General features: G+C 37.8%; 2 long non-coding RNA genes across 2 annotated transcripts; both read right to left on the bottom strand.

Moving 5' to 3' along the window:
- Positions 1-8,066: 8,066 nt before the first annotated feature.
- LOC122137916 lies at positions 8,067-8,614 on the bottom strand. Its single transcript, XR_006155134.1, has 3 exons — positions 8,586-8,614; positions 8,452-8,505; positions 8,067-8,294 (listed from the first exon to the last, which is right to left on the bottom strand). It is a non-coding gene; the product is annotated as an uncharacterized LOC122137916 (long non-coding RNA).
- Positions 8,615-13,508: 4,894 nt separating this feature from the next.
- On the bottom strand, positions 13,509-14,987 carry LOC122137915. The gene is made up of 2 exons (XR_006155133.1): positions 14,648-14,987; positions 13,509-14,490 (listed from the first exon to the last, which is right to left on the bottom strand). It is a non-coding gene; the product is annotated as an uncharacterized LOC122137915 (long non-coding RNA).
- Between the last annotated feature and the right edge of the window lie 4,087 nt (positions 14,988-19,074).

Here is a 19,074-nt window from a genome sequence, read left to right as displayed (position 1 = left end):
TAGTACTATACTGTAGTAATTACCTTTTTTTTTTCCTTCTGCTCAAAATACCTGAGGCCCAGACATACAAAGACAATTGAGCTTTTAGCGGTTCTAAAAAGAAAAGTTATCTGTCCTAACAGTGAAAATAATCTAGTAAAGGTGAGCTCTTTTAAATCCAAATGTCTTAGTCAACTGCTGTTTACTGCAAAGTCTGTTGAAAATTTTTTTACAAAAAGTTACAGCAAATGCATACACCTCACCAGTTCTTTCAAATGTTGTACAAAATAGTTCTCAAAACTTCTTCAATTTCAGTCACCGATAAACTGTATTTTTTGTGTAAAACAACAATAAACTACCACATAGTATAAAAAAATGATGAAGAACACCGTATTGGTGCAAGTGCACACGATACAAACCACTAAGGCAGCAGCAAAGATGCATGCACTGATCTGATGGCTATATTCTAGACGCAGATACACAAAGATGGTCTGCCTTCAGAATAAATATGAGTTGTTAATCAATTCCCATTTCAAAGCTAATTAAGCATGGAAATTGCTTAGTCATTTTTAACCGAACATAATTTCCACTATAAATGGTAGGCATACTGCCTTGACTTACCTTAAGCTCCACAAATCAAAGCTGTAATCGCATGTTGACGTAACAGATTTGGCAAAGATCCACTGTATATTTGTGTTTGCACGGTGGAGAGCGCAAAGGTTTTTATTTAAAATGTGTTATTGCAGACTTGAGCGATGTAGCCAATAACAGACATAGGCTATATGTTGATTTCTCTAACCCAATGTCTAATCAGATGTGTTTAAGTTGCAAAATTACCATAAATCTCACCCCCCATCGGTTAAAGTAAGGGTGTGGATTAGGGCTACGGGTTAAGATTGGTTATAGCATTGCAGCATTTAAGAAGAATCAACTCACTGGTCAAAACGTCTTTCTGAAAATGGAAATTTCAAGAGACAAAACTACTTTTATACAGTGTGTGATATCCTAAAGACTGCAAGTCTATCGCTCACAGCCTCTTTTCATCCGTGTATTGGTCCATTGCAGCTCATAGGATGTCAACAATGGGTTTGATGTAAACTGGAAAACTGTATGCCCAACATGGGGCTTGGGCCCACAACCCTGAGTTTAAGAGTTTTATGCTCTACCAACTGAGCAAGCCGGGCTGACAGCCAAGTGTCCAAGACCTCCTGAGCTCCACAACTAAACAGCATTTTTTTTTTAAAACCACAGATTATTAAAGAATTCAGTAGATTATATATGCAGCAGGCAGTGAACCAGATAGAGGAACCAGGAACTGACTAGACAATATAGGCTAACAGTGTGCTGAAGTCAACTGTACAGGCTATTAAAAACACACACACACACACACACACACAAAAAAAGTGAAAGTAAAACCTGTCGGTGGTTGCATAAGAGGCTTAGTCTTCCAAATGAGTCATCAATTGTTTTAAGAATGGTCACATCTTTTTTTTAAAGTCATTTACATACAAATATAGATAGGTCTTATTTGAATGTGAAAAACAAGACAGATTACCCTTGGCTAACTGCTTGGTCAGTCTAGTTCTTAAAGACTGCTTGGACAGTCTTTTTTTTACATAAGGCTACATTCATGCAACTGGCCCTGAGGTGTTTTCCCAGATAAACCTCAGGTGATTTCCAAAGGAATGTCATGCCCTCCCAGTTAAACCGTCTGAATAATGTTTTGGAGTTGTTGTTGTATTTTAATCATGTATAAATGCATGTTATCTAGCAACTGCGTGTGAGTGGCAGGACGTCTCTGTATATATCACACATCGAGAGCATCTGAAACAGGAATTATGGATTTACCTAAATAAATTGGCGTCTTTATCATGGTGACATGTTGTAAGTATTTAAAATATTACAATATACACTACCATCCAAAAGTTTGGGATCAGAACGATTTTTAATGTTTCTTATTCTCATCAAGGCTGCATTTATCTGATCAAAAATTATGATGTAAAATAATGTTTTTCTATTTTAATGTACATTAAAATCTAATTTATTCCTGTGAATCAAAGCTGTATTTTTAGCACCATTACTCCAGTGTCACATGATCTTCGGAAATCATTCTAATATGCTGATTTATTATCAGTGCTGGAAACTGCTTAATATTTTTTTGGAACCTGTGATACTTTTTTTTCAGAATTCTTTGATGAATAAAAAGTTCAGCATTTATTTAAAATAGAAATCTTTTCTAACAATATACACTTCCGTTCAAAAGTTTGGGGGGTCAGTACATTTTTATTCTATCTTTTTTTATTCAGCAAGGATGTGTTAAATTGATAAGAAGTGATAGTAAAGATTTAAATCGTTAGAAAATATTTATATTTTGAATAAATGTTGTTCTTTTGAACTTTTTAATCATCAAAGAATCCTGAAAAATGTATTGCAGTTTCCAAAAAAAAAAAAAAAAAAAAAAAAAAAAAAATTTGGCAGCACAACTGTTGCCAACATTAAAAAAACAATAGAAATAAATTCTATTTTAAAGGATAAGGATAAATGCAGCCTTCATGAGCATAAGAGATTCTTTTTTAAAAAACATTACAAGTCTTGTTAATCCCAAACTTTTGAACGGCAGTGTATTTGTAAAAGCTGCATTATTTGGAAATGACTTGATTACAGTTACAACCTAACTGTAACTGAAACTGCAACTTAACATAACTTTTTATTAGAACAAAATACTAGGTTTTTTCCAAGGAAAAACAAGTGGGCTGGCTGCTTAAAGAGAAAGTGCAAAGAAAGAAAGCAAAAGTTAGCAGCGTGCATATATTCAGAAAGCAGATGCAAAGCAGTGAGCATTAAAAGCCAAGTGTGGAACTGCTGACAAGACATGGACATTGTATCCAGCAATTTCACTGCTCTGGTAAGTTACTCCAATTGAATCTTGAAAATTTGCTGTATTCATTGTATTGGATTTAACGATGGTAAAATGTGTAAAACAGTGCTGAGAGTATGTAGTGGTAGCTTTTTGACCTTTTTATTTTAAGATTTATTTTGGGTCTTTAATTTAATAGGATAGTGTAAAGAGCACATGAAGCGAAGTGGCGCCGACAACATTTGACCTTTTACTTACAAAATAAAACAAACTTAAAGAGATAACACCTATACTGAAGGAACAAAAGTCATAACACTTTAGATTAGGGATCACATATTAACTATTAGCCTAACTAAGAGTTTCCCTCGATAAACTCCTAACAACTGCTTATTGATATTAATAAGGTAGTTGTTGAATACAGTCATGCAGAATAAGGCATTAATATGTGCTTTATAAGTACTAATAAACAGCCAACATGCTAGTAATATGCATGCTTCTAAGCAACTAGTTAATAGTGAATAGTATTGAAAATAACTTAAACATCTTCAAACTTATAGCAATTACAGTATAATAAGGAAAAATAAACACGGGTTGCATGCACAAGTTGCGGGAATGTGTAGAATTTGTACAACCGATGTATACATGCAGATTGACAACTAAAAGTTTTTATTTATCGTCTTCTCAATAACATTTTGATATTAACTCTGAATACAATGCCAACAATGAAAACAACTAACTAGGTTAGCTGATTGCCTTAAAAGTCCATAGATATTGCCATAAGTGCATACTGCTGTTAATAAGATGTGATGAACCTGTTTTATACTAGATTAGAACCCTTTTCATTCATATGAATATTACTTTGTCTGGTAATGTGCTTTAAAGGTGGAGAAGGTCTACTCATTCTTCTGGGGGACAAGCAGCAGTTCAACAGCCAATCAGAATCAGACAGAGCCATCAGAGAGCTGTAATGAAAGTAAGATAAACATCCAGCTTATCCATTTCATCCACTTGTAACTCATTATATTTAGTGGTTGTTTTGTACATATGTAACTGGGCGACAGAGACATGAGACATGCGGATCCATCTGCATGCTTCTATTTAAAGGCGTGCTCATGAAACAGACACGAGTCGATACACAGCAAACAGTAATAGAAGAGGCAAGGTGAAGAGTAATCAAAAGTGGGTCTGAGACCAGGCGAACAAAGTCCAGAGTGCTAGGCAAAAGAATGCAAGACAGGCAATCAGGCACAAAACTAGACGTGCCTTGACTAGAGCTAGGAACGAGACAATAATAAACACCTTTTGATCTTTTGATTTTGAATAGTAGTGTATGAAATCGTTCAATAATTTATTGCAGTCTGAAACTTTAATATAATATTGAAGTTGGTCAGCATGGAATTGTGATTGACTCTTTACTTTCTTAGTACTCATCGTCTTACTGTGCACGAATCATCAGGGTATTTTAAATACATAAAACAACTTGCTCTTTTCAGGTGACATCCCAGTCACAAAACCTGCTGAAACATTGGAGTCTGAGGTCCAGGAGGTTAGCAGTCCTATACAAACCACTGTAAATGCACATTCAGGTCATTATGGTATGAAACATCTACTTTATAACTCTAACCATATAAAATCAATTCCCAATCAAGAAAAATCAATGTTATTTAATCATTGTTTTGCTCTGTTATTTTAGATCATCCACACATCCCGATACAGAACTCAAACTCATTCAGTGATGCTGATAAAACTGCTGAAGTGGACAAGATCAACATCATTGTGAAATGTGCTGGGAAAACCACGGAAGTGGACATGTTTCCCAGGGAAAGCATCTCAGTTTTACTAAAGGAGGCCTGTGACCGGGCAGGGAAGAAACCAGAGAAAATGAAACTGGTTTATTAAGGTAAACAAAGCATTCATTCATTCTAGAGGTCGACCGATATATCGGTCGGCCGATATATCGGGCCGATATTTGTAATTTTTTAATATATCGGCATCGGCCGATATCCGTGTTTAGTAGCGCCGATTTAAATTCAGGCACGTCGGCAGGCAGCCCTGTGTTATAGGTGCGGTGGAAAGTGCTGCTGCCGCATGTGAAGGACCCCAAGCCAAAACTTTTGGAAGATTCAACAACAGTCCTGGGAGATAAAGGTAGTCAGAGAATTTCACTCTGTAAATGAGGTGGAGTAGGTGGCAGTTCTCACAAAACACTGCAGCGTGATTGAGGGCTCCGTTACTCCGCCCCGCTCAAAAAAACCACCAATGACGGAGAGACAGCTGTCCTGGAGCAGCACAGAACGGTGAATGACATTTGTTCGGAAGCATGGTTTGATGCAGACAATAGCCAGGTTTCCATCCAACTCATTTGCATTTAGGGATGTCAATATTTGATCATTTCCATGATCGATCATCGTTTAAATTAACAATCAATGAATAAGCTTAATGCTGCAAAATGCGTCTGCAGCGGTATTATTATGTGCAAAAGCCACTCGGAAAAAAAGCTTTCTCACCCGAATTAAAGGGGTTTTAGTCTGAATAAAATGCTAGTAGCAGGACTGTAAAATGAATATGAATATGATTATGATCATTTGATAAAATGAAGGGAGCGCGTTGTACATTTGAGATCATTTTACTTTGACTGTTTCTCGTCAAGGAGACCGCTGAACGCGCCTCTTTAAATGGTTTCGTGGTGCTCGTTGTTGTATTTTAAAAACGCAATTGCAATGTTTTCAAATGACACTATAGTATTAAAAACAAAATTATCCCCAAACGTAACTGTGGCGCATGTGGCTGTGCTGCGCAGTCAGCCGCTGAACCGCTTTTTTCACATTAAACATTTTATGCGAGTATTAATGACCAGTACTTTATTTGATCCTGTTCTGCAAAATGTTCGATTTTGAATTTTTGCATTCCGGTAGGCCTATTTGTTTTAAAAATTCCGGCATTTACAGTGAGGACGAGCGAGCGCGGGTTTGGCTAGAGGTTGTTGCTCACGTCTCGTTCTGCACATATCCAAATGTTTCCATATTCGCAATGTATCTGAATGTTAAACTATAATATTTTAAATTTTTTTAATGTAAACTAGACGGAAAAGATCATCCTCACATGAGCAAAAACGTCCTTGGCATAACAGCAGAGTGGACCGGTATACTTCGGTCTATTTAAACTGACCAGTGTAACCTTTTATATGTTTGGTTGACTGTACTTAATCTTAATAATGAACAGACTGCGATGTAAGTTTGAAGTTAGAATGCACTTTAGATGTTCTGTGTCATTTATACCAAACACAAATGTTGCTGGTTGCTAGTGTGTTTGCAGCACTACTATTATTTATTTTTTATATATATTATTTTTTATATTTTTCAGTTTAATTGATTTTTATTTATAAAATTTTATTTATTTTTATTTAAAATGTATATTTAAGTTTACATTTATGTTCCAACAAACTTGAAAAATTCTGCTTGATAAATGCTCTAAAACTTTTATGTAAATGATTGACTTTTTAAATATATATATATATATATATATATATATATATATATATATTACCTGTTTTATATATTTAATACTTGGTCAGTTTATTGATTTGTTTGGTTAACTTTAGATTTTTTTTTTTTTTATGTGTAATACCGTGCAGTGCACAAAATTAAGATTCGAGAGATGGTTCAAGTCAGTGCTCAATAAATGATAAGTTTAGAAATGTTGTGCATCCACTTATTATTAGTGTGACATTTTAGCATGCAAATGAGGGGGAAAACTTCAAGTTATCAGCCCTAAAAATCGGCAGCACATATCGGCCATCGGCTGACCCTGACCTCTAAACATCGGCATCGGCATCGGCTATAGAAAAACCCATATCGGTCGATCTCTAACTGTGCGTTCACACCGCCAGCGTCGAGAGCGTCAAAGTGGCCGGAAGTCATTCATTTTCAATGTGAGCCGGCATCGAGCAGCAACAAGCAGCGGTGCGGAACAACTTGGACATTGAGAGCATCGAGGAGAGTTGAAATCAGGTTAACTCTATGGTAATGAGCTATGACGCGGTTGGGCAGCAACCAATCAGAACGTAGAAGTCCACCGCTTGAGAGGATAGAGAACGCAGCTCCAACCACATTAGTTCTCAAAACAAAAGGTTGATTATTGCTGTGGCGGGTTTGCAGTAATCTATGATGTGTCCCTGTTTGCGTACAGGGACATAAAAAAATTAATTAAAAATGATACGTGGACCAAGGTGTCTGAAATTGTTCATGTTTCTGGTGAGTTGCTGATGTGCAGCAACGATATAAGAATAATAATCTAATGATATAATAAATAATACTAGGCTACAGTAGTCCCAGTTTACTTTTAAAAAAATCCTTGATTATACGTACATTAAGTAATGTTTATACTTGATTATATTTACTTAAGTAACATTTTTAATGCAGGACTTTTACTTGCATCAGAGTATTTTTACAGTGCTTTATACATTATTAGGTAAAGGATCTTAATACTTCGTCCACAACAATATTTAATGAGGTTAACTTATAACGTTACACTCATTGTGGTCAGTCTGCACAAGATCAACAAGCTTGTTTGCTTTGCGGCCACTTTAAATACACGATAAGCATTCGATCTACGTCAGAGCGTCAGAGCGCTCACGAATCTTTCTGCAGCGTTGTGAGCAGGGCGGCCAGAGCGATTTTTGACGCTCTCGACGCCGGCGGTGTGAACGCACAGTAATTCATTCATTGCTTGATGTTGACCTGATGCACACCATGTCATTTGTAATGAGTCATGAAATGTATTGACATGGAAATGTGAACCACAAAAGCAACAACTAACAACCTTTATGTAGTTCCATGAGCTGGCCTGCAAATCATTAATTGCTAACCTTATTTATTTTCAGGAAACTGTCTGGATGTGAACAAGACAGTGAGCTGCTATGGACTACGAGGAGGAACCACCGTACATTTGATTCATGCCTAGAACTCATGTTTCTGTTTACAGTATACCAGTACACTACTGTACATAAAATATTGTTCAAACTCAACTGTATTAGTAGTAGTTGTAGTAGTAGTAGTAGTAGTAGTCAGTGCTCATGGGTTATTGTTGAAAGTATTGCATTGCTGTGTACAGTCTCAAATACATTGTAATATATAAAAAATAAAACTGACTTGCAACACTGACTCACATATATGAGTTCAATCAGACAGTATTTTTTACTTATATTGGGACACTTTATGGCTGATAACATATTGATTATGTAAAGCCTATCAATGTCAAGCAATACATTTCTCTACTTAATCATCCAGGTAACAGAAATTTATTAACAACTCATCAAAAGTTCTAAAACACAAATAGGCTTAGGTGGTAGCAAGTTGATACCAAAAGGGTTCAACAACCCCCAATATCTCACGTGTAAATGTGCAATACTTTACACCAGACCAAAACAGTAATTCAAAACAGTGACACAGGCCAGCTCCTAAAACAGAGCCAGAAAGACACCCTCCTTATTGTGCTAAAACATTCAAAATCATTTTTAAAAACGCCATACATCAAATAACATGAATACAAAAATACACATTCCAATACAGCACAATATAAAACAAACATACACTTCAACCATATATATCACATACCTAGTACCAGCTAGACAAGAGTTTTCCAACTCTGGCACAAACCATCATTGCCATCTGCACAAAACATTTAAATGCACATGATTATACACAATATCACACTTTTAAAAAGTATTACATCCAACATTGTCACATACCTAACAACAGCTACGACAACTGTTTTCCCCAAGCTGGCACAAACCATCACTGCAGTCTCCAAGCAAGAAATCACACCACCACTCATCTGGCAATCAGCATGCACCTGCCATTACTCCAAAGCTAATGCCATCCCATTCATAAAGGACACGTAGGCTAGAAACTACCGTACTCACCCTACCAAACAGGACTACCATAAATACTATAGTGTTTGTAGCCATTACATTCACCGCCCCCACCACTGATCATCGTCCCGATGATCTTATAATTTCCTTTATTAACCACCTACTTAAAACTACAATCCCCACACTTTTCCATATTATGTCAAAAGCCCAGTGTCCTTTATAAACAATGGTCTACTCTAAAACCCCACTATCTTGTATACTAGACACAACAGATCTGGGTAGATTAAATGGGTTAGAATGCCTCCCTGCTGTTGGCCTACTAGACTGCCGCAATTGAACTGGTGGTACTTGAGTGACTTCAAACATTCGAGATTCTTCTGAACCAACTTGCTCCACTGAATCAACATCTGATTCACTACATAACTCTGGTCCTGATTGATTTCCCACCCTCAGCAAGGATTCAGTTGGGGCCTCTTCCCTAACAACCCATGCTTCATCCGAATCACTATCAGAGACTACCTCACTATAACTCTGAACATCCTGATGAACCGCCCCTACTACCCCTGGACCACACGGCCTCAATTCGGTTCTATGAACATTCTTTGGTGGGCAAGATTCATCCACAGGAGCAACTGTAAACACCGCTTTAGTGTCATCTGGCTGAGCTATCACTTTGAAGGGCGTAGGCATCCACAAATCCTGAATCTTATGCCTTCCTAAAAAATTGTGGTTCCTACGATAAACCAATTGACCCACCTGCAAAGAACTCTGTAGTGAAGGAGGACCAATATATCTATTCCTAACTTCAGCAGCATATTCCATCTGCCCCCTTGCTTTTTGATAAGCCTCTTTAAATCGCTCCTGATGCCCCACCACCCACTCATCAACCGTCTCTATAAAATCTGACTGACTTACCCCAAACAAAATGTCAACTGGTAACTTTGGCGACTGTCCAAAAACCAAAAAATATGGGCTATAACCAGTACTTGCATGTTCTGTTGTATTATAAGCAAAAACAACCTCTGGTAAATATTCAACCCATCTTCTTTTCTTCAATGGTGAGAGAGTTCTTAAATTATGCAGGGTTCGATTGAACCTCTCGCATTGACCATTGCCCTGAGGATGATAGGGGATAGTTCGACTCTGCTTAATCCCATAAATTTTACACAAGTTTCGGACAACCTCTGCCTCAAAACTTCTCCCCTGATCCCAATGAATTCGTTGGGGGACCCAATACTTGTGAATCCACTCCCTAACAAGGGATTTTGTCACGGTCACTGCCTTTTGGTCCCGGGTAGGTACCGCAACCACAAATTTTGAAAACACATCAGTGAAAATCAAGACATTCTCCTTACCATCACTAGAAGGTTCTAGAACAGTGAAATCCATAGCTACCACTTCAAAGGGTCTTCTAGCTAACAAACTACCTGTTTCGGTTACTTACTTTGGCACTGGGGCTTTTGCCACAATACATCGCTCGCATTGCTTACAATAAGTTTCAATATCTTGAAACATTCCTGGCCAATAACATCTAGCTCTGACCAGCTTAAAAGTGCGTTCTACACCCTGATGCCCATGTTCGTCATGTAACCCACGAAGGACTTCCTCCTTCAGACTCTGGGGTAGGAGCACCTGTTTAATCTGGCCTTGTTTAGTATCCACAAATTGGCGATACAAGACTCCTTCCTCCTCTACCAACTTCTCCCATTGCTGAAAAAGTTCCAAGACCTTAACATCCTCTTTAGCCCTCGCTAATCTACCAGGTTTTACTTTCTGACTCCAATACACATGAAACCTTGCAATAATGGGGTCGGCCTGCTGTTGAGCTGCCCAAACTGCGTGTGAAAACACAGGGAAGCTACATGTGGTTGTCTGCTCATTAACCATCATTGTATGACCCTTCTCTGGAGTTTGATTAAAAATACTCCCCTCAAATGCAGGTTTAGCTATTAACTGGTTTTGTCGTGACAATGCATCCGCCCCCACATTTTGACGCCCTGGCCTATAATGAATTTCAAAATCAAATCTAGCCAGCTCTGAAACCCACCTCTGCTCAATGGCACCAAACTTGGCAGTCTGCAGATGGCTCAACGGATTATTATCCGTAAACACTATAAATTTGTGACCTAACAAATAGTCACGAAACTTATCTGTGACTGCCCATTTTAATGCCAACAGCTCTAGCTTCATGGCACAATAATTCTCCATGTTCCGCTCGGATGGCCTTAACCCACGACTTGCATATGCAATCGGTCTTCTTCCATATTTCCCTTCTTGGGACAATATTGCTCCCAACCCATGATGGCTAGCATCAATTTCCAAAAAGAAGGGCTTTGTAAAATATGCATAGCCAAGTACCGGGGCAGTAACTAGCTTCTCTTTTAATACCTGTAAAGCCGATTCACACTCAGAACCCCACAGTTCACCAAGTGGCACTCTAGTGGTCTTTGATTTACCTGCCTTTGGTGTAGCCAATGCAGCAAGGGCATGCAGGGGTGCTGCCAGCTGAGAAAAAAATTTTCACAAATCGCCTGTAATATCCGGCAAAACCCAAAAAAGATCTAAGTTCTGTTACTGTACCTGGTCGTGGCCATTGGGCTACTACCCGGGTTTTCTCAGGATCTGTTGCAACCCCCTCAGCAGATATCACATGTCCCAAATAGGACACTTGGCGCTGAAAAAGCGAACATTTACTCCATTTCACTTTTAGGCCACACTCCCTAAAACGTGAAAGAACTAACCTAAGACGACTAAGATGTTGTTCAAAAGATGACGAGAACACAACCACATCATCTAAATAGAGAAGCAAAGACTGAAAGTGCTGATCACCTAAAATTCTCTCCATAAGTCGCTGAAATGTTCCGGGTGCGTTGCAAAGCCCAAAAGGCATACGATTAAACTGATACAGACCAAATGGTGTACAAAAAGCAGTCTTTTGTCTGTCCTTCTCAGCAACCTCCACTTGATTATAACCACTAGCTAGGTCCAAGGTTGAAAACTACTGGGCCCCGCTAAGCGCATCAAGTGACTCCTCTATCCTAGGGAGTGGATATGCATCTTTTCTTGTCTTTAAATTTAACTGTCGGTAGTCAACACACATCCGCATATTGCCATTTTTTTTCTTAACAATAACCAAAGGTGAGGAATACGGACTACAGCTCTCACTAATAATACCTTGCTCCAAAAGCTGTCTAATATGATCCTTCACCTCTTCATATTGGCTTGGTGGAAGACGGCAATAACGCTGACGAACTGGGACATCATCAGTGACTGGTATCTCATGCTGTATAATTGAGGTGCGCCCAAAATCATTATCACTAAAAGCAAACACATCAGCATAATTATTCAGTAATGCTTTAACCTAAACTATCTGCTGATGTTCCAGAAAAGGGCATTCCAATTGAAAATCATGTGTAAAGCTAGATCCAGCCTCTTGACTCAAAACCAAAGCCTCTTCGGAACCTAATGAAACCTGAACCTCCCCAGGACATATATTCTGAAATGGAATAGACTTTCAACCTCCTGCTACTACCTCAGCTACATGCAAGCGTGCCAGGCGTGTATGAGGGGCCAAATTGATATCTAAAGCACCAGCATTTACAATAGGAACAGCTAACTGGCCGCCCTGCACCTTCACCAAACCTGGAGATACCATTAGGGACCCAGGTAAAATCCCTTCATCTACCTCTAACCCTTCCACCAAAGCGATATAATCTGAACCATGAGTGTTCTGGAAACCTGTAGCAGGAACCAAACACATAGAACCTGCAGGTACCAGTACAGGTGAAGGGGCCATCACTTTTGCAAAGCCCTGGTACACTTGAGCACATTGTCCAGGTGACATTACATTAAAGGGATCAGACAAAATTTCACTGCAATCTTTTATTATATTCATGCCCACCAATCCTGGAACAGTTTTTCTCTTCAGTTTTGTAATGGGGTCCGTTTAACATCAACTTCCAAATAACCCAAATACGGTATAGAAAGGCCATTTGCTGCTTTTAAAGACAACCACCCACATTCTTTTAGAACATCCTCCCCTTTGCACTCAAAATGTTACTTAAAAAAACTCTCAGTTATGATGGTGACCATAGAGCCTGTATCTATCATAGATGGAACACATACTCCCCCCATATACACATCCATAACTGGAGTAGGTCCTGTAAGTGCATGGAATACTTTTTCCCACGAATGGGTGAAATCACCTGAGCACAACTGTTCCCTTCCCGTAGTCTGGCTCTTAACTACAGAGGGAATTCGTTTCCCTGTTGCATAGTAGTTTGGACAACTGTCCCCCTAGCAACCTCAGATGGGGTTAACTGGCGACCATCGTCACCGACAGTATTGACATTTGAACAAAAACGTGCAATATGCCCTACTCCCTGACATCTAAAACAAATAGGTCTTCCTGCTGAATCATACCTGGGTTCCTGTCTTGACCTACGCCCACGCCTCCCTTCAGAAACTTGAAGTCGTGCTACCTGCTGTGCAAGCCCCTCTAATTTCTCCTCCTACTTCCTCATTGCATCTCTAAGTTCCAGAAGAAAAGAATCAGGGTTAACGGACTTATTTGTTGTAGTAATACCAGAGCATTCAACTGCTGCATCTTCTGGTGCTAAATTGTAGGAAGCTCTATCAGGCACATTATCTTCTTCCCAAAACAGCATAGATTCTCTCCGCAATGCTGAGAATTTTATATTTGGGTCTTGTCTAATTAATCGTTTTAATTCTCGACGAAGTGAGGGGTCTCTTACGTTCTCTGCGAACTGATTTCTTATTGTCTGCTCCCCACACAACTCCACTCCTCCATTACAACGATTTATATCCCCTGCCAAAGATAACAGTGAATGAGAAAATTCCCGCAACCCCTCACCTGCCTTCTGTTTTCTGTCAAAAAAACGCTTTTGAGAAGCAGTCAGAGAATAGGGATAGTAAGGCCATACGCCTCCTTTAAAACCTCTAGAATCAATGTAGGGCTCCTGCGTACCTCAGGTGTGCTATATCTTATCTCCTGTTTAGCTCCCCCCTCCAAATGATCATACAGAAATGCTGCCTGTTCTCTTTCTCTATATTGTCGATAATTCATAGAGTTCTGCACTTCGTCAATCCAATCATAATAGGAGATAGTACCTGGATCACCAGAAAATATTACCATCTTTTTATCTTTAGGCATATAAATCACTTCAACAGATGTCGTAACTTTACTTGTGGAGGCCGGTGAGGCTGCTGAATAAGCCTGGCCTACATCGGAAGGGGAATGTGAAGTTTCCATAGGATCTGTTGTTGTTACTTGTTGTAACTGGGCAGTCAATGCTTCATTCTGTTGTTTAAGTTCATCCATCGCTGCTTTTTCCTTATCCAGTCTTTCCCGCAACGCAGCAAGCTCTTGCTCCATCGTTTGGTAGTTAGTCATACAACAACAGTCTTTATATCCAAAGCAGTTTCACTAAAGTCTCTTGTTCCACACTCCTCGACTCTTCAGCCTATGTCACTGTTTTGAAACCTCACCTTACTCTACATCAACTTGCTACCAAATAAAAGATCCTGTTCGTGACGCCAAACTGTAAAGCCTATCAATGTCAAGCAATAAATTTCTCCACTTAATCATCCAGGTAACCGAAATTTATTAACAACTCATCAAAAGTTCTAAAACACAAATAGGCTTAGCTGGTAGCAAGTTGATACCATAAGGGTTCAACAACCCCCAATATCTCACGTGTAAATGTGCAATACTTTACACCAGACCAAAACAGTAATTCAAAACAGTGACACAGGCCAGCTCCTAAAACAGAGCCAGAAAGACACCCTCCTTAGTGTGCTAAAACATTCAAAATCATTTTTAAAAACGCCATACATCAAATAACATGAATACAAAAATACACATTCCAATACAGCACAATATAAAACAAACATACACTTCAACCATATATATCACATACCTAGTACCAGCTAGACAAGAGTTTTCCAACTCTGGCACAAACCATCATTGCCATCTGCACAAAACATTTAAATGCACATGATTATACACAATATCACACTTTTAAAAAGTATTACATCCAACATTGTCACATACCTAACAACCGCTACGACAACTGTTTTCCCAAGCTGGCACAAACCATCACTGCAGTCTCCAAGCAAGAAATCACCACCACTCATCTGGCAATCAGCATGCACCTGCCATTACTCCAAAGCTAATGCCATCCCATTCATAAAGGACACGTAGGCTAGAAACTACCGTACTCACCCTACCAAACAGGACTACCATAAATACTATAGTGTTTGTAGCCATTACAATTATTATACAGACAGCAATAACCTCAACTGATTGCCTATGTAAACTATGCATAATTAATATAGTGGTTACTGAATTTGATCTTTTAATATTACTGTTTTAAATATATTAAAGCACTTTAAGTGTTTTTACAATGCTTGTCGCACTGTTTAATGATTGAAATATTGCTGCGGGTGCTTAATATGGATTGCAAATGGCCAAAACTTGCATTTTGTTTTATTATGTTTTAATGAGAGATGATGTAAATATTTGCGGCTGTAAAACAGATGAAAAACTGAGAGGCTTGTGCTGCAGTTCTATGGATGCTTCGAGCCGGTCACGTGACTGAAAGCGATCAATAGCGTTCGAGTGCTGTTTGTAACGGAGCATTTCATTGGTTAAACAGACGGAACGGACACGCCTCTTTCACTGAACTAGCCGACTAACTAGAGGGCATGTTGTTCTTTTAGGTCACCGTGTTAACAGCATTTATTTAAAATAGAAATCTTTTCTAACAATATACACTACCGTTCAAAAGTTTGGGGACAGTACATTTTTATTCTATCTTTTTATTATTCAGCAAGGATGTGTTAAATTGATAAGAAGTGATAGCAAATATTTAAATTGTTAGGAAATATTTATATTTTGAATAAATGTTGTTCTTTTGAACTTTTTATTCATCAAAGAATCCTGAAAAAAGTATTGCAGTTTCCAAAAAAATAAATAAATAAATAAATAAATTTGGCAGCACAACTGTTGCAAACATTGATAATTCTAATAATAAATCAGCATATTAGAATGATTTGTGACACTTTAGACTGGAGTAATGGCTGATGGAAACTCAGCTTTGCATCACAGAAATAAATTCTATTTTAAAGGATATTAAAATAGAAAAAAAAAATTTATATTGTAATAACATTTTGCAAGATTACTGTTTTTTATCAAATAAATGCAGCCTTCATGAGCATAAGAGACTTCTTTAAAAAACATTACAAGTCTTATTGATCGCAAAACTTTTGAATGGCAGTGTATTTGTAAAAGCTGCATTATTTGGAAATGACTTCATTACAGTTACAACTAAAATTTTGGCCCGTTCCTCAGACAAACCTGTAGATTGAATACAATTAAAATTGCATCATATTGGACAAACTACTCCTTTAAGACATTTGCGTGTAATCTGCATGAATAAAACTAACTACAAATACAAGCAAGTGACTTTTCTTTAGGACATATGTGCAATATGTTTGCGTAGGAATTTAGTGTTGTCTTCAGAGGTGTTTTTATTAGAGCAAAATACTAGTTTTTTTCCAAGGGAAAACAAGTGGGCTGGCTGCTAAAAGAGAAAGTGCAAAGAAAGAAAGCAAAAGTAAGCAGCGTGTATATATTCAGAAAGCAGATGCAAGGCAGTGAGCATTAAAAGCCAAGTGTGGAACTGCTGACAAGACATGGACACTGTATCCAGCAATTTCACTGCTCTGGTAAGTTACTCCAATTGAATCTTGAAAATTTGCTGTATTCGTTGTACTGGATTTAACGATGGTAAAATGTGTAAAACAGTGCTGAGAGTATATAGTGGTAGCTAAAAGCATTATCAGATTAGCTAAATATTTTAACATTTGACCTTTTTATTTTAAGATTAATTTTGGGCCTTTAATTTAATAGGATAGTGTAGAAAGCACATGAAGCGAAGTGGCGCCGACAACATTTGACCTTTTACTTACAAAATAAAACAAACTTAAAGAGATACTGAAGGAACAAAAGTCATAACACTTTAGATTAGGGATCACATATTAACTATTAGCCTAACTAAGAGTTTCCCTCGATAAATTCCTAACAACTGCTTATTGATATTAATAAGGTAGTTGTTGAATACAGTCATGCAGAATAAGGCATTAATATGTGCTTTATAAGTACTAATAAACAGCCCAAATTCTAGTAATATGCATGCTTCTAAGCAACTAGTTAATAGTGAATAGTATTGAAAATAACTTAAACAACTTCAAACTTATAGCAATTACAGTATAATAAGGAAAAATAAACACGGGTTGCATGCACAAGTTGCGGGAATGTGTAGAATTTGTACAACCGATGTATACATGCAGATTGACAACTAAAAGTTTTTATTTATCGTCTTCTCAATAACATTTTGATATTTACTCTGAATACAATGCCAACAATGAAAACAACTAACTAGGTTAGCTGATTGCCTTAAAAGTCCATAGATATTGCCATAAGTGCATACTGCTGTTAATAAGATGTGATGAACCTGTTTTATACTAGATTAGAACCCTTTTCATTCATATGAATATTACTTTGGTAATGTGCTTTAAAGGTGGAGAAGGTCTACTCATTCTTCTGGGGGACAAGCAGCAGTTCAACAGCCAATCAGAATCAGACAGAGCCATCAGAGAGCTGTAATGAAAGTAAGATAAACATCCAGCTTATCCAGTTCATCCACTTGTAACTCATTATATTTAGTGGTTTGTTTTGTACATATGTAACTGGGCGACAGAGACATGAGACATGCGGATCCATCTGCATGCTTCTATTTAAAGGCGTGCTCATGAAACAGACACGAGTCGATACACAGCAAACAGTAATAGAAGAGGCAAGGTGAAGAGTAATCAAAAGTGGGTCTGAGATCAGGCGAACAAAGTCCAGAGGGCTAGGCAAAAGAATGCAAGACAGGCAATCAGGCACAAAACTAGACGTGCCTTGACTAGAGCTAGGAACTAGACAATAATAAACACCTTTTGATCTTTTGATTTTGAATAGTAGTGTATGGAATCGTTCTATAATTTATTGCAGTCTGAAACTTTAATATAATATTGAAGTTAGTCAGCATGGAATTGTGATTGACTCTTTACTTTCTTAGTACTCATCGTCTTACTGTGCACGAATCATCAGGGTATTTTAATACATAAAAACAACTTGCTCTTTTCAGGTGACATCCCAGTCACAAAACCTGCTGAAACATTGGTGTCTGAGGTCCAGGAGGTTAGCAGTCCTGTACAAACCACTGTAAATGCACATTCAGGTCATTATGGTATGAAACATCTACTTTATAACTCTAACCCTATAAAATCAATTCTCAATCAAGAAAATCAACGTTATTTAATCATTGTTTTGCTCTGTTATTTTAGATCATCCACACATCCCGATACAGAACTCAAACTCATTCAGTGATGCTGATGAAACTGCTGAAGTGGACAAGATCAACATCATTGTGAAATGTGCTGGGAATACCACGGAAGTGGACATGTTTCCCAGGGAAAGCATCTCAGTTTTACTAAAGGAGGCCTGTGACCGGGCAGGGAAGAAACCAGAGAAAATGGCAATGGTTTATGAAGGTAAACAAAGCATTCATTCATTCATTGCTTGATGTTGACCTGATGCACACCATGTCATTTGTAATGAGTCATGAAATGTATTGACATGGATATGTGAACCACAAAAGCAACAACTAACAACTTTTATGTAGTTCCATGAGCTGGCCTGCAAATCATTAATTGCTAACCTTATTTATTTTCAGGAAACTGTCTGGATGTGAACAAGACAGTGAGCTGCTATGGACTACGAGGAGGAACCACCGTACATTTGATTCATGCCTAGAATCATGTTTCTGTTTACAGTATACCAGTACACTACTGTACATAAAATATTGTTCGAACTCAACTGTATTATTAGTAGTTGTTGTAGTAGTAGTTGTAGTAGTAGTCAGTGCTCATGGGTTATTGTTAAAAGTATTGCATTGCTGTGTACAGTCTCAAATACATTGTAATATATAAAAAATAAAACTGACTTGCAACACTGACTCACATATATGAGTTCAATCAGACAGTATTTTTTACTGATATCGGGACACTTTATGGCTGATAACATATTGATTATTATACAGACAGCAATAACCTCAACTGATTGCCTATGTAAACTATGCATAATTAATATAGTGATTACTGAATTTGATCCTACTGTTTTAAATATATTAAAGCACTTTAAGTGTTTTTACAATGTTTGACTCACTGTTTAATGATTGAAATATTGCCGCGGGTGCTTAATATGGATTGCAAATGGCCAAAACTTTTATTTTGTTTT

Source organism: Cyprinus carpio, chromosome B7, assembly GCF_018340385.1.
Source record: "Cyprinus carpio isolate SPL01 chromosome B7, ASM1834038v1, whole genome shotgun sequence".
NCBI lineage: Eukaryota > Metazoa > Chordata > Actinopteri > Cypriniformes > Cyprinidae > Cyprinus > Cyprinus carpio.
The sequence above is the reverse complement of the archived record's forward strand: the minus strand, read 5'-3'. Positions and strand labels throughout refer to the sequence as shown.